The following is a 16,862-nucleotide window of genomic DNA, read 5'->3' on the forward strand; positions in this document are numbered from 1 at the left end:
GGGGGGCTCTCAGCACCTGCCATCCTCCTCATCATCCATCAATAATGGGTTTTCAATGTCAACCAGATCCCATGTTGGCCTCTGATATAGACGGCAGTCTGGAAACATCCGCTGGCCCCCCTGGGCTGCTGTAGATGACTACTTGGTTCCTTTGTAAGGAAGATGATGATGATGATGGCATTTGTTAAGCGCTTACTATGCGCAAAGCACTGTTCTAATGGTTGGGAAGGATGGATTTAGGTGTCCTTTAGTCACTGACAGACCTACTTTCCCCTCTCAGGGTGGCACCTGAAGAGTTTCCAGTACTCTACCAAGCTCAGCTCCGGGACTGTAAGCTCGTTGAGGGCAGGGAATGTGTCTGTTTATTGTTCCTTTGTACTATCCCAAGTGCTTAGCACAGCGCTCTGCACACAGTAAGCACTCAATAAATCTGATTGAATACTGATCACACTCCCCTCTCAGGGTCACACCTGGAGAGTTGCCAGTCCTCTACCAGTCTCGGCTATGGGAGGGAGTCAAGCAGAGGCCTGTCCATTCCACTCCTAGCTTGACCAGTGGCTAGCGAGTGGCAGGGAATCTGCTACAAGTCAAAACTCACCCGTGCTGCATGTGAATGACTCGAATTGACTGCGCGGAAGGAGGCGATGGTCAACCGCTTCTGGATTTTGACAAGAGAAAACTCTATGGATCCACTACCAGAACGATTGCAGATGGAGAGCGGAGCGTTCCCGGGGAGATGTGTCCATGGCATTGCAATGGGTCGGAAAAAAGTCTGCGGCATAAGACAAGAACTACTTTAAAAGCAATTGACTGGGGGTTTTTTTGGTTTTAGGCCTTGGTTTTTTTGAGTGCCTTTTCAAAGAATAATTGTAGAATTCATTTTATGGTAAAGTAGGATTTTTTTGTTGCCGTTTCAAGTGCTGTAATTTAAAAGAGAAGCAGCATGGCTCAGTGGAAAGAGCCCGGGCTTTGGAGTCAGAGGTCATGGGTTCAAATCCCGGCTCCACCACTCGTCAGCTGTATGAGTTGGGGCACGTCACTTCACTTCTCTGCACCTCAGTTCCCTCATCTGTAAAATGGGGATAAAGACTGTGGGCCCCCCGTGGGACAACCTGATCACACTGTAACCCACCAGCGCTTAGAACAGTGCTTTGCACATAGTAAGTGCTTAATAAATGCCATTGAAAAAAATAATTTAAGTTGTGTTGAAAAAGCAGTGATAAAAATGTACTGCATTTTTGGCTGTAATTGACTGTAATGTGAACCGAATAATTTTGTCATAGGTTTTCAATTTTGCACATTTGGTTTACTTTTATGCTGCTGATCTTTACTGATTTAAGATTTAAGATTTGTTTTATCAAAGCAATTATAGGGTGACCTGCCCCGATCATGAATTACTTCAGATTTTTATAGATTTTCTGATTCCATATTATTTATATTGCCTGTCTCCCTCTCTGGACCATAAGCTCCTTGTGAGCAGGGATTGTGTATACCAACTCTGTTATACTGTACTTTCCCAAGCACTTAGTATGGTGCTCTGCACATGGTAAGTGCTCAATAAATAAAATTGATTGACTTATTGATTGATAGAAGGTAAAGAAAGGTGAATTCAGGGATGACATGACTCTATCCGGATACAGAGTGACTCTGTGTCAGAAGCAACAGGAAGTGTGTAAGTCAGGATTAGAACCCAGGTCCTTCTGACTCTTCAGCCTGGGCTCTATCCACTAGTCCATGCTGCTTCTCCAGGGAGTTTGCTCCAGGTGGGCACATTTCATTCATTCATTCATTCAATCAAATTTATTGACTGCTTACTGTGTGCAGAGCACTGTACTAAGCGCTTGGAAAGTACAATTTGGCAACAGATGGAGACAATCCCTACCCAACAATGGGCTCTAATGACCTGGAAAAACGCTACTGCTGTGCTCGTCCCAGCTCCGCCACTTGTCTGCTGTGTGACCTTGGCCAAGTCACTTCACTTCTCTGTGCTTCAGTTGCCTCCTCTGAAAAATAAGGATTGAGACTGTGAGCCCCACGTGAAACATTCATAGCATTTATTGAACACTCACTGTGTGCAGAGCACTGTACTAAGCGCTTGGAATGTATAATTCCAAGTAGAAAAGTAGAAAAGCAGCGTGGCTCAGTGGAAAGAGTATGGGCTTTGGAGTCAGAGGTCATGGGTTCAAATCCCAGCTCTGCCAATCATCAGCTGTGTGACTTTGGGCAAGTCACTTCACTTCTCTGGGCCTCAGTTCCCTTATCTGGAAAATGGGGATGAAGACTTTGAGTCCCCCCATGGGACAACCTGATCACTTTGTAACCTCCCCAGCACTTAGAACAGTGCTTTGCACATAGTAAGTGCTTAATAAATGCCATCATTATTACAATTTGAAAGTACATATTACTATTAGGGACAGGAACTGTGTCCAACACAATTGGCTTGGGCCACCCCAGCGCTTAGTACAGTGCCTGGCACACAGTAAGCGCTTAACAAATATGACAATTATTATCATTATTATCATGACAGGAGTGGGACCCACTTTCGCCCGGCCGCTTTCACATGAAGAAGGCATTCTTCATCCATCCCCCCATCCTGAAGTGTTTCCGAGGTGCCACCTCGCACCCAGGCAGAGAGTTTGTTCCGGTGATGGATAAGATGAATGAGTCCTAGGTATCCTGTGGAGCCGGTAATTAGTTTGAGTCTTTGGAATCTCTGGATAAAAGGCAGTGAGCCCCAATGCTGCCGCTATGGCTTTGGGGGGCGGGGGGTTACAAGGCATTATGTTAATGACACAAGTTAAAATAAATGTATCTCCAGAAGACAGAAGCAACAAACAGAAAAAGGGGATCAGAGAAAGCCATTAGGGTTGCTCCCAGAAGCATCACTATAATTAAGATTCTATCAGTGTTGACATTATAAACCCCGTTTTCTCAGAGGTTAATAATTTCAAGGCAAAAATATGCTCCGGGCTGAAACCCGGCATACAAGTTTATTAGCCTGTGGGCACTTTTTTTTATGATGATTTTTTTTTTTTTTTAGTAAAACGCAATTAAGTCAGAGGAGGAGAGAAGACTGGTGAGAAACCACAAAAAGACCTTTTTTCATCTTCTTAGTCTTGTTTTATCATGTCCAGCTGTGGAAGGGAAGCCTTCTGCTTCATCATGGCGACTCTCTCTTCCCCACCCATCTTCAGTCCCGAGCTGAGATAATCCAAGGTCGGAGACAACATCCTCTATTTATCTTTGTCGGACTGGCTATACTATTTGGAGGACGGAGGTAAGGCGTGGACAGCACAACTGTAGCTCCCACAAAGTCCTGGAGGGTCAGTGGTAGTGAGACAGAGATGTCAAATGCACACTGAAATAATGATAATTGTGGTATTTCTTAAGCACTTACTGCCAGGCACTGTACTAAGTGCTGGGATAGATACAAATTTGTCAGGTTGGACGCAGTTCCTGCCCCACATGGGGTTCACAGTCTTCATCCCCATTTTTACAGATGAGGGAAGTGAGGCACAGAGAATGATAATAATGATGGTATTTGTTAAGTGCTTATTAAGTTCCAGGCACTGTACTAAGCTCTGGGGTGGATACAAGCAAATTGGGTTAGACACAGTCCCCGTCCCAAGAGGGGCTCACAGTCTCGATCCCCATTTTACAGATGAAGTAACTGAGGCCCAGAGAATAACAATTAAAATCATTGTGGTATTTGTATTTGCTCTCCCAAGTGCTTAGCACAGTGCCCTGCACACAGAAAGCACTCAATAAATACGATTGACTGAATCATTCAAAATGCACCCACATTTTTGAAAAAACATATTACATATGGATCCGGGGCTGTGTCTGCATTTGGCATGTTCTATTTTGTTTTACTTTCTCTAGATTTGAAATAGTAGTAAGCATCGTAACTGTCTTGAATTTCTATTTGGATTATGGTTTTCCCAAGATCTTTCAGGAATAGATTTTGCAAATGATCCAGGCTCTGGCTAATCTGGGATCCGCACAGCACTAGGGCATAATAATAATCATTGTGGTATTTGTTAAGAGTTTACTATGTGTCAGGCAACGTACTAAGCACTGGGGTGGATACGAGCAAATCAGGTTGGACACAATCCCTGTCCCACGAGGGACTCACAGTCTCAATCCCCATTTTACAGATGAGGGTACTGAGGTCCAGAGACGTGAAATGACTTGCCTAAGGTCACACAGCAGACTTGTGGTAGAGCTGGGATTAGAACCCAGGTCTTTCTCCTAGGCCTGTGCTGTATCCACTAAGCCACACTCCTCCTCAATGGCTATGTATATTTAAGTGCATAGTATGTGTTCAACCTGGTTACCTTTTACCTAATTCAGTGCTTAGAACAGTGTTTGGCACATAATAAGTACTTAACAAATGCAATTATTATTATTATTATTATTATTATTATTATTATTATTATTATTATTATTTCAAAGACTGCCCTTAAAGCATCCATTTGCCTACTTAAAATCTCCCTCCCTTTGATGATACCTTTTTTTCTAGCATTCGGGAATCCAAAATATAACGGTGTGGATTGTCATCTATGTTATGTTATGTTGCTGACTTGGACTTCCCAAGCACTTAGTACAGTGCTCTGCACACAGTAAGCACTCAATAAATACGATTGAATGAATCTATAAGCACCTTAAGCTTTGACTCAGAAACTAGGGTCTGTCAGTTAAGTGATCAAAACAAATATGGGAATGGAAATCTAAACAGGGACCATTTTAAAGAAATAAAATTACTCTGGACCTTCTGGGTCAAACCCTGTCAATCTGTGGAACCCCAATTTTATCTCCTAGTTGTCAAATACATGGTGTTTTTTGAATGCTTGCTAGTGCAGAACACTGCACTAAGAACTTGGGAGATAATAATGCAACGTTGGATACTACTCCAATGCTTAGTACAGTGCCTGGCACATAGTAAGCACTTAATGTATACCTTTAAGAGAAAAAAGAGGAAGAGGGGAGGAGGAGGAGGAAAGAGAGAAAAGGGAGAAAGGAGTGGGGTCTACTCTTCCATTAGGTTGTCTCTGAATGAGCCTAGCAATGTGAATTCATTATTTCTCTCTAAATGTCAGTTTAATTATGAGTGTAACTGCAAGCGCTTAGTACAGGGCTCTGCATCCAGTAAGCGCTCAATAAATACAATTGAATGAATGAATGAATGAAAGCAGCATTCCCTAGTGGAAAGAATACAGGCCCGGGAGTCAGAGGACCTGAATTCTCATCCCAGCTCTGCCACTTGTCTGCTGGGTGACCTTGGGCAAGTCACTTCACTTCTCTGGACCTCAGTTCCCTCACCTGTAAAGTGGGGGAGAAGACTGTGAGCCCCCTGAGGGGCAGGGACTGTGTCCAACCCAATTGGCTTGTATCCCAGTGCTTAGTACAGTGCCTGGCACATAATAAAGTGATTAACAAATATCATAATTATCAAATGACAAAAGAAGAAGACCTGGTCATGATCAATGGTATTTACTGAGCACTTACTATGTACAGAGAAGAGCACTAAGTGTTTGGGAGAGAACGCCACAACAGATTTAGCAGACACGTTCCCTGACCGTAACCAGCTTAAAATCTAGAGGGGGAGACAGACATGAATAGAAATCATAAATTTATAATTTAAAGATATGTATGGGCATAGTGGATAGATAGAGAAGCAGTGTGGCTCAGTGGCAAGAGCCTGGGCTTAGGAGTCAGAGGTCATGGGTTCTAATCCTGGCTCTGCCACTTCTCAGCTGTGTGACTTTGGGCAAGTCACTTAAGTGTCTCTGTGCCTCAGTTCCTTCATCTGTAAAATGGGGATGGAGACTGTGAGCCACCCGTGGGACAACCTGATCACTTTATATCCTCCCCAGCACTTAGTGGACTCCCCGGCTCAGTGGAAAGAGCCCGGGCTTTGGAGTCAAAGGTCATGGGTTTGAATCCCGGCTCCACCACATGTCAGCTGTGTGACCTTGGGCAAGTCACTTAACTTCTCCGAGCCTCAGTTCCTTCATCTGTAAAATGGGGATTAAGACTGTGAGCCCCACGTGGGACAACCTGATCACCTTGTATCCCCCCAGCGCTTAGAACAGTGCTTTGCACATAGTAAGCGCTTAACAAATGCCATCATTATTATTATTATTAGAACAGTGCTTTGCACATAGTAAGTGCTTAACAAATGCAATTATTATTATTATTATTATTGGGCATGGACTTTGGAGTCAGAAGGTTGTGGGTTCTAATCCTAGCTCTGCTACTTTGCTGTGTGACCTGGGGTGAGTCACTTAACTTCTCTGTGCCTCAGTTACCTCATCTGTAAAATGGGGATTAAGACTGTGAGCCCCACATGGGACAGGGATTGTGTCCAACCTGATTGGCTTGTATCCACCTCAGTGCTTAGAGAAGAAATGTGCCTCAGTGGAAAGAGCCCGGGCTTGGGAGTCGGGGGTCATGGGTTCCAATCCCTGCTCTGTCACTTATTAGCTGTGTGACTTTGGGCAAGTCACTTAACTTCTCTGTCCCTCAGTTCCCTCATCTGGAAAATGGGGATTAAGACTGTGAGCCCCCCGTGGGACAACCTGATCACCTTGTAACCTCCCCAGCACTTAGAACGGTGCTTTGCACATAGTAAGTGCTTACTAAATGCCATTAAAAAAAACCAGTCACTTAACTTCTCTGTGCCTATACAATGGGGATTAAGCCTGTGAGCCCCACGTGGGTCAACCTGATTACATTGTATCTACCCCAGTGCTTTGAATAAATAATAATAATAATAATAATAATAATAATAATAATGATGGCATTTATTAAGCGCTTACTATGCTCAAAGCACTGTTCTAAGCACTGGGGAGGTTACAAGGTGATCAGGTTGTCCCACGGGGGGCTCACAGTCTTAATCCCCATTTTACAGATGAGGGAACTGAGGCCCAGAGAAGTTAAGTGACTTGCCCAAAGTCACACAGCTGACAATTTGCGGAGCTGGGATTTGAATCCATGACCCCTGACTCCAAAGCCCGGGCTCTTTCCACTGAGCCACACTGCTTCTCCAAGAACAGTGCTTGGCACATAGTAAGTGCTTAACAAATACCATTATTATTATTAGAGTGCCTGGCACACAGTAAGAGCTGAAAAAATCCTAGAATTATTACTCATTCAGAATATGCTTTGATTGACGTGCATTTTGAATGCAGGGTTTCAGGAACATTTGGTGACGAACAGTATTAACCCCGTTGGAAGATCACACCCAGAGACATGTTGTTAGTGGTTTAACGGCATTCTGGCAGCCTGCACTAGTTAGACCTGGCCGCGGTTCCATTACTGTTTATCGACGCCTCCTTCAGTTTGTAGACAGTGGCATATTGGTAAGGATGGCTACCAACTGGAATCCTAGCTTGCCCAAAGGCCCATGACTGGTTGAAAGAGCGGTCAGAAACCAAAAATAGAGAAGCAGCGTGGCCAAAAGGAGAGTCCAGGCCTGAGAGTCAGAGGACGTGGGTTCCAATCCCGGCTCTGCCAATTGCTCTCTGCGCGACCTGGGGCGCACCCCTTTCTCTGTGTCTCAATTATCTCATCTGTAATCAATAGCAAAGGAACTAGTAGCCAAGAAATACACCGAAGATTAATGTGAGGAAGACTTGCTCTGACAAGCCTGGAAAAAGTCATGAAATCTGCTGACGGAACGACTGCCACAAAAATACAAATTGTCAACTCTATGGTGTATCCAGTGACAATGTAGGGATCTGAAAGCTGGACAGTGAAAAAACAGGATAGAAAGAACATTGATTCTTTTGAAACGTGGTATTGGAGAAGGCATTTGCAAATACCATGAACTGCCCCAAAGACAAACAAATGGATTTCAGAACAAATTGAACCAAAATGATCTTTAGAAGGCCAAATGACTCGATTTAGATTAGTGTATTTTGGACACATTTATCAGGAGGACTGATTCTCTGGAGAAGGCGGTAATGCTAGGAAAAGTCCAGAGAAAACACTGAAGAGGCAGACCGGGAGCTAGATGGATACAGACCATAACAACGACAACGGAAGGACCATTAGAAAGGTTGTGGATTATGGCAGAGGACAGGATGTTCTGGAGAAAGCATATCCATGGAGTCGCTATGAATCAGAAATGATTCGACGGCACTTAACAATAATAATAATAAAAACGGGGATGAAGACTGTGAGCCCCATGTGGGACAGAGACTGTGTCCAACCCGATTTGCTTGTATCCACTCTAGTGCTTAGTATAGTGCTTGGCACATAGTAAGTGCTTAACAAATACAACAATTGTTATATTAACATATATAATATATTAACCATTATATTATGGCTATTAATAAAATAATGAAGGTGAAATTAGGTACTTTCAAGGAAGATCTCTGCACTTCCCTGCAGAAAAGTTAGGAAGAATGCTGACTCTACACAACTTGTATTTTTGTTTTTAAAAATGGTATTTGTTATGCACTTATTCTGTGCCAGGCACTGCTCTAAATGCTGGGGTATACATGATAATCAGGTTGGACACAGTCCCTGTCCCACCCAGAGCTCACAGTCTTAATCCCCATTTTACAGGTGAGGGATCTGAGGCACAGAGAAGTCAAATGACTTGTCCAAGGTCACGCAGCAGATAAGCAATGGAGCTGAGGTTAGAACCCAGGTCCTCTAACTCCCTAACCCATGTTCTTTCCACTAAGCCCGCTGCTGATGTGCCTGGAAGGAATTGCTAGTAAAGAAAAGTTGGATCCAACAATCAGAAAGCAATCCTGATCCTCAGATGTCAAAAAAGTAGCTTAGAAAACATAGAGATTTGAAAAGCAGTGTAGCCTAGTAGAAAGAACACAGGGCTGGGAGTCAGAGGACCTGGGTTCTAGTTCAATTGTATTTATTGGGTGCTTACCATGTGCAAAGCACTGTACTGAGCACTTGGGAAGGTACAATATTACTACTCTTGCTCCACCATTTGGCAAGATTAACTTGCCAAACTTAACTTCTCTGTGCCTCAATTCTCCCATTCTCCTCCTACCTAGCCCAGAAGTCACATGTGGGACAGAACTTGTGTCCGACCTAATTAACTTTTATCTACCCCAGCACTTTGAACAGTGTTTGATACATGGTAAGCACTTAACAAATAACATCACTAAGATCTTTCCTGCGTACCAAATGAGACTAACCTAAAGTCAAGAGGCACCGGTGAAGGGTTCAGAGAAGAAGGGAGAGGGAGGAGGGTTGGTAGCCTCGGTAGCCTTAGAGTTAGTGGGGTAAGAATCTGCCAAGATCCCTGGACACCAAGAAGGATGCTGAAATCCTCAAGTTATTCCTAGTCGGTCCCCTCTGGGACCCAGGATCCTCTTGTCGAATGACACTCGGTCCATTTGAGCTTTAATTTGCTTCCTTGGCCCCGAGAACAGAAGAGCGGGTGGTTTTCATACCATAAATAAAACAGCCCATTAAGGCAAAGCCACCGCCTGACTCCAACGGGATTGAAAATGGGACACACTCCCGGTTTGGTAACTTCTTTTCCCCCGACAAGAGCCCTGCAGGGGCAGGCCGCTACCTCGTGATTAGCTTCGGTCGTTTCACGCAACTTTTATTTGCCGATGAACGGTTTGTTTGAGGAGACCCGGTGAGTCACAGCCCAGATGCGAACCCCGGGATGAGCACATGGGAGGCTGAGGCCAAGTCCCGGCCTGCACACTTTCAAAGTCATCCATGGCGTTTCCCGCTCTGGGGAACGAGGAGCGACTTCAAGGGAAACACGTCTTCCTGTTTCGTTTTGACTTTGTTCAGCCTGGATTCCCTTGGAAAGGAACTAACGGGGGAAGAGCCCGGACTTGGGAGTCAGAGGACGTGGGTTCTAATCCTGGCTCCACTATATATCTGTTGTGGGACCCTGGGCAAGTAACTTCACTTCTCTGGGCCTCAGTTACCTCATTTGGAAAATGGGGATGAAGACTGTGAGCCCCATGTGGGAGAGGGACTGTATCTAGCCTGATTATCTTGTATCTATCCCAGTGCTTAGAACGGTGCCTGGCCCTTAGTAAGTGCTTAACAAATACCATAATTATTATGAATTATTATTATTATAGAAGCTGAGAGGGCAAGTCATCCAGGCTTGTGATTTGCTGGACTTGACAAGAAGTCTGTTCACTCTAACACTCTAGCCTGGCCTCAGGGGTGACAGAATAAAACCCCGTGTCTACAGAGAGACTTTCTCCTTCCCCTTCTGTTATGCCATGCCTTCCAGACAGGTAGAGGCAAAGATGAGCCTCATTTTTAAGGAGCATCATGGCCGAGAAGCAGCGTGGTCTAGTGGATAGAGCATGGGCCTAAGAGTCAGCAGGCCTTGGGTGCTAATCCCGGCTCCACCAATTGTCCATTGCATGACCTTGAGCAATTCACTTCACTTCTCTGAGCCTCAGTTCCCTCTTCTGTAAAATGGGGATTAAGTCTGTGAGCACCTCGTGGAACGGGGACAGTGTCCAACCCGATTAACTTGTATCCACCCCAGCCTGGCACAGAATAAGTGCTTAAGAAATGACACAATTATCATTGTTATTATTCTATTATTATTATTGAGAAGACCTGACTTCCAATCCTAGCTCCACCACTGGCCAGCTGTGTGATGCTGGACAAGTTACTCAACTACTCTGTTCCTTGAGTTCCTCATCTGTAAAATAGGGATTCAATGCCTGTTTTCTGTCCTACTTAGGTGGTGAACCTCACGTGGGACAGGGACTGATCAACTTGTATTCCTTCAGTCGTATTTACTGAGTGCTTACTGTGTGCAGGGCAATAAGCGCTCAATAAATACGACTGAATGAATGATAGCACCATGATGCTGCCTTTGAATGAGAGGAAGAGTCATCGATGGATCTAGCGATGGTATTTATTGAGTGGTTACTAAGTGCGGAGCACTGTTGTAAACACTTGGGAGAGTACAATCTGATAGAATGAGCAGACGTGTTCCTTGCCCAGACGAGCTTAAGTTGAACATTCAGAGGGGCTCTCGGGAGAGGTGATGGAATCTCCTCCTCTAGACTGTAAGTTCATTGTGGGCAGGGAAGGTCTGTTTACTGTTCTAGTGCACTCTTCCAAGCGTTTAGTACAGTGCTCTGCACACAGTAACCACTCAGTAAATACAGTTGAAGCAGAATATCTTCAGCCCCTTCTGACTGTAGGAGGCTATTATTTGGTCATCTCCCTGGGACACCCAGAACCAAAATTAAATCCCATTAGGGTTGAATGCATTTTGCCCATTTTCTACACTAGTTCTAATTTGGTAGAAACCCTGGGACCTTTTTAAACTGTTGTTTAAAGTGTTGTTGTTTTTCAACTGTTGTTTTCATGAACATAAACCTCTCCTATGGCAGCTTCTGCAAGGGACATAATGTGAGCCCACTGTTGGGTAGGGACCGTCTCTATATGTTGCCAACTTGTACTTCCCAAGCGCTTAGTACAGTGCTCTGCACACAGTAAGCGCTCAATAAATACGATTGAATGAATGAATGAATGAAGTGACTCAGAGCAGATGCCAAATTTAAGTGTATTTTGAGAGGAGATTCTTAAGAGTCTCATCAACTGTATTTATTGAGATTATTTTGCCTAGCGTAATGGTTAGAGCACAGCTTGGGAGTCAGAAGGACCAAGGTTCTAATTCCGGCTCTGCCACTTGTCTGCTGGGTGACCTTGGGCAAGTCACTTCACTTCTCTGGGCCTCAGTTCCCTTATCTGTAGAATGGAGATTAAGACTTTGAGCCCCATGTGGGACAGGGACTGTGTCCAAAGCAATTTGCTTGTATCCACCCCAGCGCTTAGACCATTGCCTGGCATATAGTGAGAACTTAATTATAATTTTATAATCAGGGTATTTGTTAAGTGCTTACTGTGTGTCAGGCACTGTTCTGCGCCCTGGGGTAGGTAGAGGATAATTGGGTTAATCGGCTTAACAAATGTCAAAATAATTATTATTGTTACTATTATGTGCAGAACAAGTGTTACCACATTATAAATTTATTAACAATTTATTTATTATTTCAATCATGAGATTGAAAGGCTGAATGCATTGTTGTTTATTATTATTATTAATAATAATGATAATAGTTGTGGATTTTACATTCTGGTCAAATAAGCTCTTGTTTTCCTTACTTTATTTTAGAAAAAACAAATCAGCTCCTCTGAAGGGCAAAGATTCACAAACAGAACTGAGTAAAGTCTTTAATCTCCGAGAAAAAATAGGTTACAGTGCAAAAGAACTCAAGTAAAGGTATTTGGAAGTAGCAGAGAAGCAGTTATAGTCTAGTGGTTAGAGCCCAGGCCTGAGAATCAGAGGACCTGGGTTCTAATCCCAGTTCTGCCACTGCTGTTAGACATCACTTCACTTCTCTGTGCCTCAGTTACCTCATCTGTAAAATGGGGATTAAGACTGTGAGCCCCATGTGGGACAGGGACTTCTCCAACCTGATTATCTTGTATCTACCCCAGCGTTTAGTACGGTGCCTGGCACAAAATAAGTGTTTAACAAATACGATAAAAAAAAAAAAACTGTTGGAGATTGGGATTACCTTTAGCATAGCCCCTATGTTCCCAAAGAGTTTTTCTCCCAAGCTGAAAGGAAAAATCCACCTTTATTCATTTTCGATTTGAACTAATCCCAATGCAAAACATAAGCAGTCCCAGTGTTGGAAGACCTTGAATTTATAAAACATATCTTGGTGGATATTAAGTGATTATTTTGCAAAGAGGCTTTCAAGTTTAAAATGGTCATTCTTTCTGAACATCAACCCTATAAAACAATCTTCTTTGCCCGTCTACCCTGGAAAGAGTCCCTTTAAAACACGAAGATGATTTAGGGGATGTCAAAGTCACCTGGTCTCCTTTTTTAGGAGGAGCGAGGCTAAACTCCACTGTTGATCTTCTCCCTGACCTATTAAAGTAAATTTCTTTGCAGTGCATGTCTCTCATAGTGACGGATGATCCGTTTGTTTTAAATGAGTAAGCTGAACTTCCCTTGCTTATTTAGCTCTCGTATTATACACTCCCTGACTGAAAATCTTTACTTTTATTCTGAAAGGAGAGAGGCTGAAGAGATTGGATTCTTGGGGTAGGGGAAATATGAGTTGAGTCCTAATGACTTCTAATGCAGCGTCTTGAAAATGGACTAACCAGTCAAGAGTAGAAGGGTCCAATATAATGGTAGAGGGAAAGGAGGGGTTAATCATAGTAATTACTGTGGTACTTGTTAAGCACTTACTTTGTGCCAGGCAATGTTCTTAGCACTGGGGTGGACTGGAAATAATAATAATAATAATGATGGCATTTATTAAGCGCTTACTATGTGCAAAGCACCGTTCTAAACTCCGGGGAGGTTACAAGGAGATTAGGTTGTCCCACAGGGAGGCTCACAGTCTTCATCCCCATTTTACAGATGAGGAAACTGAGGCACAGAGAAGTTAAGTGACTTGCCCAAAGTCACACAGCTGACAATTGGCAGAGCCGGCATTTGAACCCTTGACCCTGTCTCTAGAGACCGTGCTCTTTCCACTGAGCCACGCTGCTTCTCTGGAAAGAGCACGGGCCTGCCAGTCACAGGACGTGGGTTCTAATCCCAGCTCCGCCACTTGTCTGCTGTGTGACCTTGGGCAAGCCACTTAACTTCTCTGTGCCTCAGAGGGATTAAGACTGTGAGCCCCATGTGGGACAGCCTGATTATCATGTATCTATCCCGTACTTACAAGCAAATCAGGTTGGACACCGTCCCTGTTCCCCTCAGGCCTCACAGTTTCAATCCCCATTTTACAGATTCACTCATTCATTCATTCAGTCGTATTTACTGAGCGCTTACTGTGTGCAGAGCACTGTACTAAGCGCTTGGGAAGTACAAATTGGCAACATATAGATGGTCCCTACCCAACATTGGGCTACAGATGAAGTAACTGAGTCCCAGAGAAGTGAAGTGACTTGCCCAAGGTCACAAGGCAGACAAGTGGAGGAGCCGGCTTTAGAACCCATGACCTTCTGACTCCCAGCTTCTTCTCTATTCACTACGCTACGCTAAATTATTCATTTATAATAATTGAATAAATAAATAAATAAATAGAAGCAGTGTGGCTCAATGGAAAGAGCCCGGGCTTGGGAGTCAGAGGTCATGGGTTCAAATCCCGGCTCTGCCACTTGTCAGCTGTGTGACTGTGGGCAAGTCACTTAACTTTTCTGTGCCTCATTTCCCTCATCTGTAAAATGGGGATTAAGACTGTGAGCCCCCTATGGGACAACCTGATCACCTTGTAACCTCCCCAGTGCTTAGAACAGTGCTTTGCACATAGTAAGTGCTTAATAAATGCCATTATTTTTCTTTTAGACTGTGAGCCCACTGTTGGGTAGAGACTGTCTCTATATGTTGCCAACTTATACTTCCCAAGTGCTTAGTACAGGGCTCTGCACACAGTAAGCGCTCAATAAATACGATTGATTGATTTATATCAATGTCCGTCTCCCCCTCTAGACTATAAGCTCCCTGTGGGGAGAGAGCATATCTACCAACTCTTTTGTATGACTCTCTCAAGCACTTAGCACAGTAGCTGTGCACCCAGTAAGCACTCAATAAATACGATTGATGATGACGCTCTCCTCCCGAGAAAAGAATGTGAGATGAGAAATCTGAAATATGGCAAGGCATGAAGGATTACCCTAAGGTTTCTGACTTCTGGAACAGAGAGGATAGGAGGAGAGATAGGGAAGTTGGGAAGAGAGGAGAATTTAGAAGGGAAGGTGAGCATAAAAATAATAATAATGGTATTTGTTAAGTGCTCCCTATGTGCCCAGCACTGTTCTAAGCACTGGGGTAGATACAAGGTAATCAGGTTGTCCCACGGCAGGCTCACTGTTTTAATCCCCATTTTACAGATGAAGTAACTGAGGCACAGAGAAGTTAAGTGGCTCTCCTCCTATCCTCTCTGTTCTAGAAGTCAGAAACCTTAGGATAATCCTTCAGCTTTGCTGTTTTTCAGTTCTTCATCTGTAAAATGGGGACTGAGACTGTGAGCCCCTCATGGGACAGGGACTGTGTCCAACTCCATTTGCTTGTATCCACCCCAGCACTTAGTACAGTGTGTGGCACATAATAAGCATTTAACAAACACCATCGTCATTATTATTTAGTATTATTATCAGAGTTCAACATTTTGCAGGAGTAAAGGTATCGACAACGGTCAACTGAGATCCCCCGTTATCTTCAGCCTGGGAAAAAAATCAGCCTGAACTTATTTAGTCATTCTAAATTCATTCATCCATTCATTCACTCAATCATATTTATTATCATAATTAACAATCATGGTACTTGTTAAGCTCTTACTATGTGTCCAACACCGGTCTAAGTGCCGGAGTAGCTACAAGCAAAGCGGATTGGACATGGTCCCCGTCCCACTTGGGGCTCACACTCTAAATTCCCATTTTACAGATGAGGCAATTGAGTCCCAGAGAAGTGAAGTGACTAGCCCAAGGTCACACAAAAAACACGTGGCAGAGCCAGGATTAGAACCCACGTCCTTCTGACTCCCAAACCTGTGCCCTCTCCACTAAGCCACTCTGCTTTGTTTACTGTGTGCAAAGCAATGTACCAAGTGTTTGAGAGAGTACAATATAACGGTAAACAGACCCATTCCCTGCCCATGACTTAACGGGGAATGTGGCCCAAAGCAAAGGACAAAGGAGCTCGTCTCTGGATAAGCAAAGGCTCTGTATCGCAGTTGTTGTTTCACAAAGCTAAAATTCATCTGGGGAAAAACAAAATAGATGCATTTAGATGTTCTCATCCATTTCCAGGAAACAAGCAGAACCATCTGGCTTTCTAACTCAGTGGAAGAACGTTTTTTACGAGATGGTGTACCAACAAGCTAATTCTGTCTGATCCTGAGAACAGGTTCAACATGGCCCCAGTGCTTCTCACAAACAAACCTTTCGAAAGATGGGATGGGTTCGATCTTTGGGAAGTTCTTGCTCAAGTACTCCATGTGAAATTCCGCACACTGCCTTAGGATATGCCAAAGGATCTTCAGCCCCCAGAGGGAGTTCACAAAGTTTTATTATTTAAGAACAATCCTCCTCCACACGAGTGGCGCAGCCTATTTCTCCTCTGCCCTGCCTCTTGTCTGCCTCAGATCTGACGCTCTATGGGTGGGGAAGACCCAAGAATGATGACTCCAAGATCCACCCTTTTCCCTCCATCCAAACTGCTACCACCGCAATCACTCATCACATCCCTACCGGAGTACTGCATCAGCCTCCTATCTGACCTCCCAACCTCCTGTCTCTTCCCCTTCAGTCTATACTTCATTTTGATGCCTGGATGATCTTTCTATAGAAACGCTCTGGGCATGTTACTCCCCTCCTCAAAAATCTCCAGTGGCTGCCTGTCAACCTACGAATCAAGCAAAAACTCCTCACTCTCGGCCTCAAGGCTGTCCATCCCCTCGCCCCCTCCTACCTCACCTCTCTTCTCTCCTTCTCCAGCCCAGCCCGCACCCTCCGCTCCTCTGCCACCGCTAACCTCCTCACTGGGCCTCATTCTCACCTGTCCTGCCTTCAACCCCTGGCCCACATCCTACCTCTGGCCTGGAATGCCCCTCCCTCCTTACATCTGCCAAACAATCAAACTTCCTCCTTTCAAAGCCCTACTGAAGGCTCACCTCCTCCATGAGGCCTTCCCATACTAAATCCACCCTTAGCTCCCCCTCCCCTATGCATCACCTGGACTCTCTCCCTGTGCTCTACCCCCCTCCCTACCCCACAGTACTTGTGTATATATGTACATAGCTATAATTCTATGTATTTATATTGATGCCCGTTTGCCTGTTTGATGTGTA

General features: G+C 44.3%; 1 non-coding gene across 1 annotated transcript; it reads left to right on the plus strand.

The window, feature by feature from the left end:
• Positions 1 to 452: 452 nt before the first annotated feature.
• On the plus strand, positions 453 to 588 carry LOC119944960. Its single transcript, XR_005456098.1, has one exon. It is a non-coding gene; the product is annotated as a small nucleolar RNA SNORA7 (small nucleolar RNA).
• The last annotated feature ends 16,274 nt before the right edge of the window (positions 589 to 16,862 follow it).

The sequence above is a fragment of the Tachyglossus aculeatus genome, chromosome 23, assembly GCF_015852505.1.
Source record: "Tachyglossus aculeatus isolate mTacAcu1 chromosome 23, mTacAcu1.pri, whole genome shotgun sequence".
In the NCBI taxonomy this organism is placed as follows: Eukaryota; Metazoa; Chordata; class Mammalia; order Monotremata; family Tachyglossidae; genus Tachyglossus; species Tachyglossus aculeatus.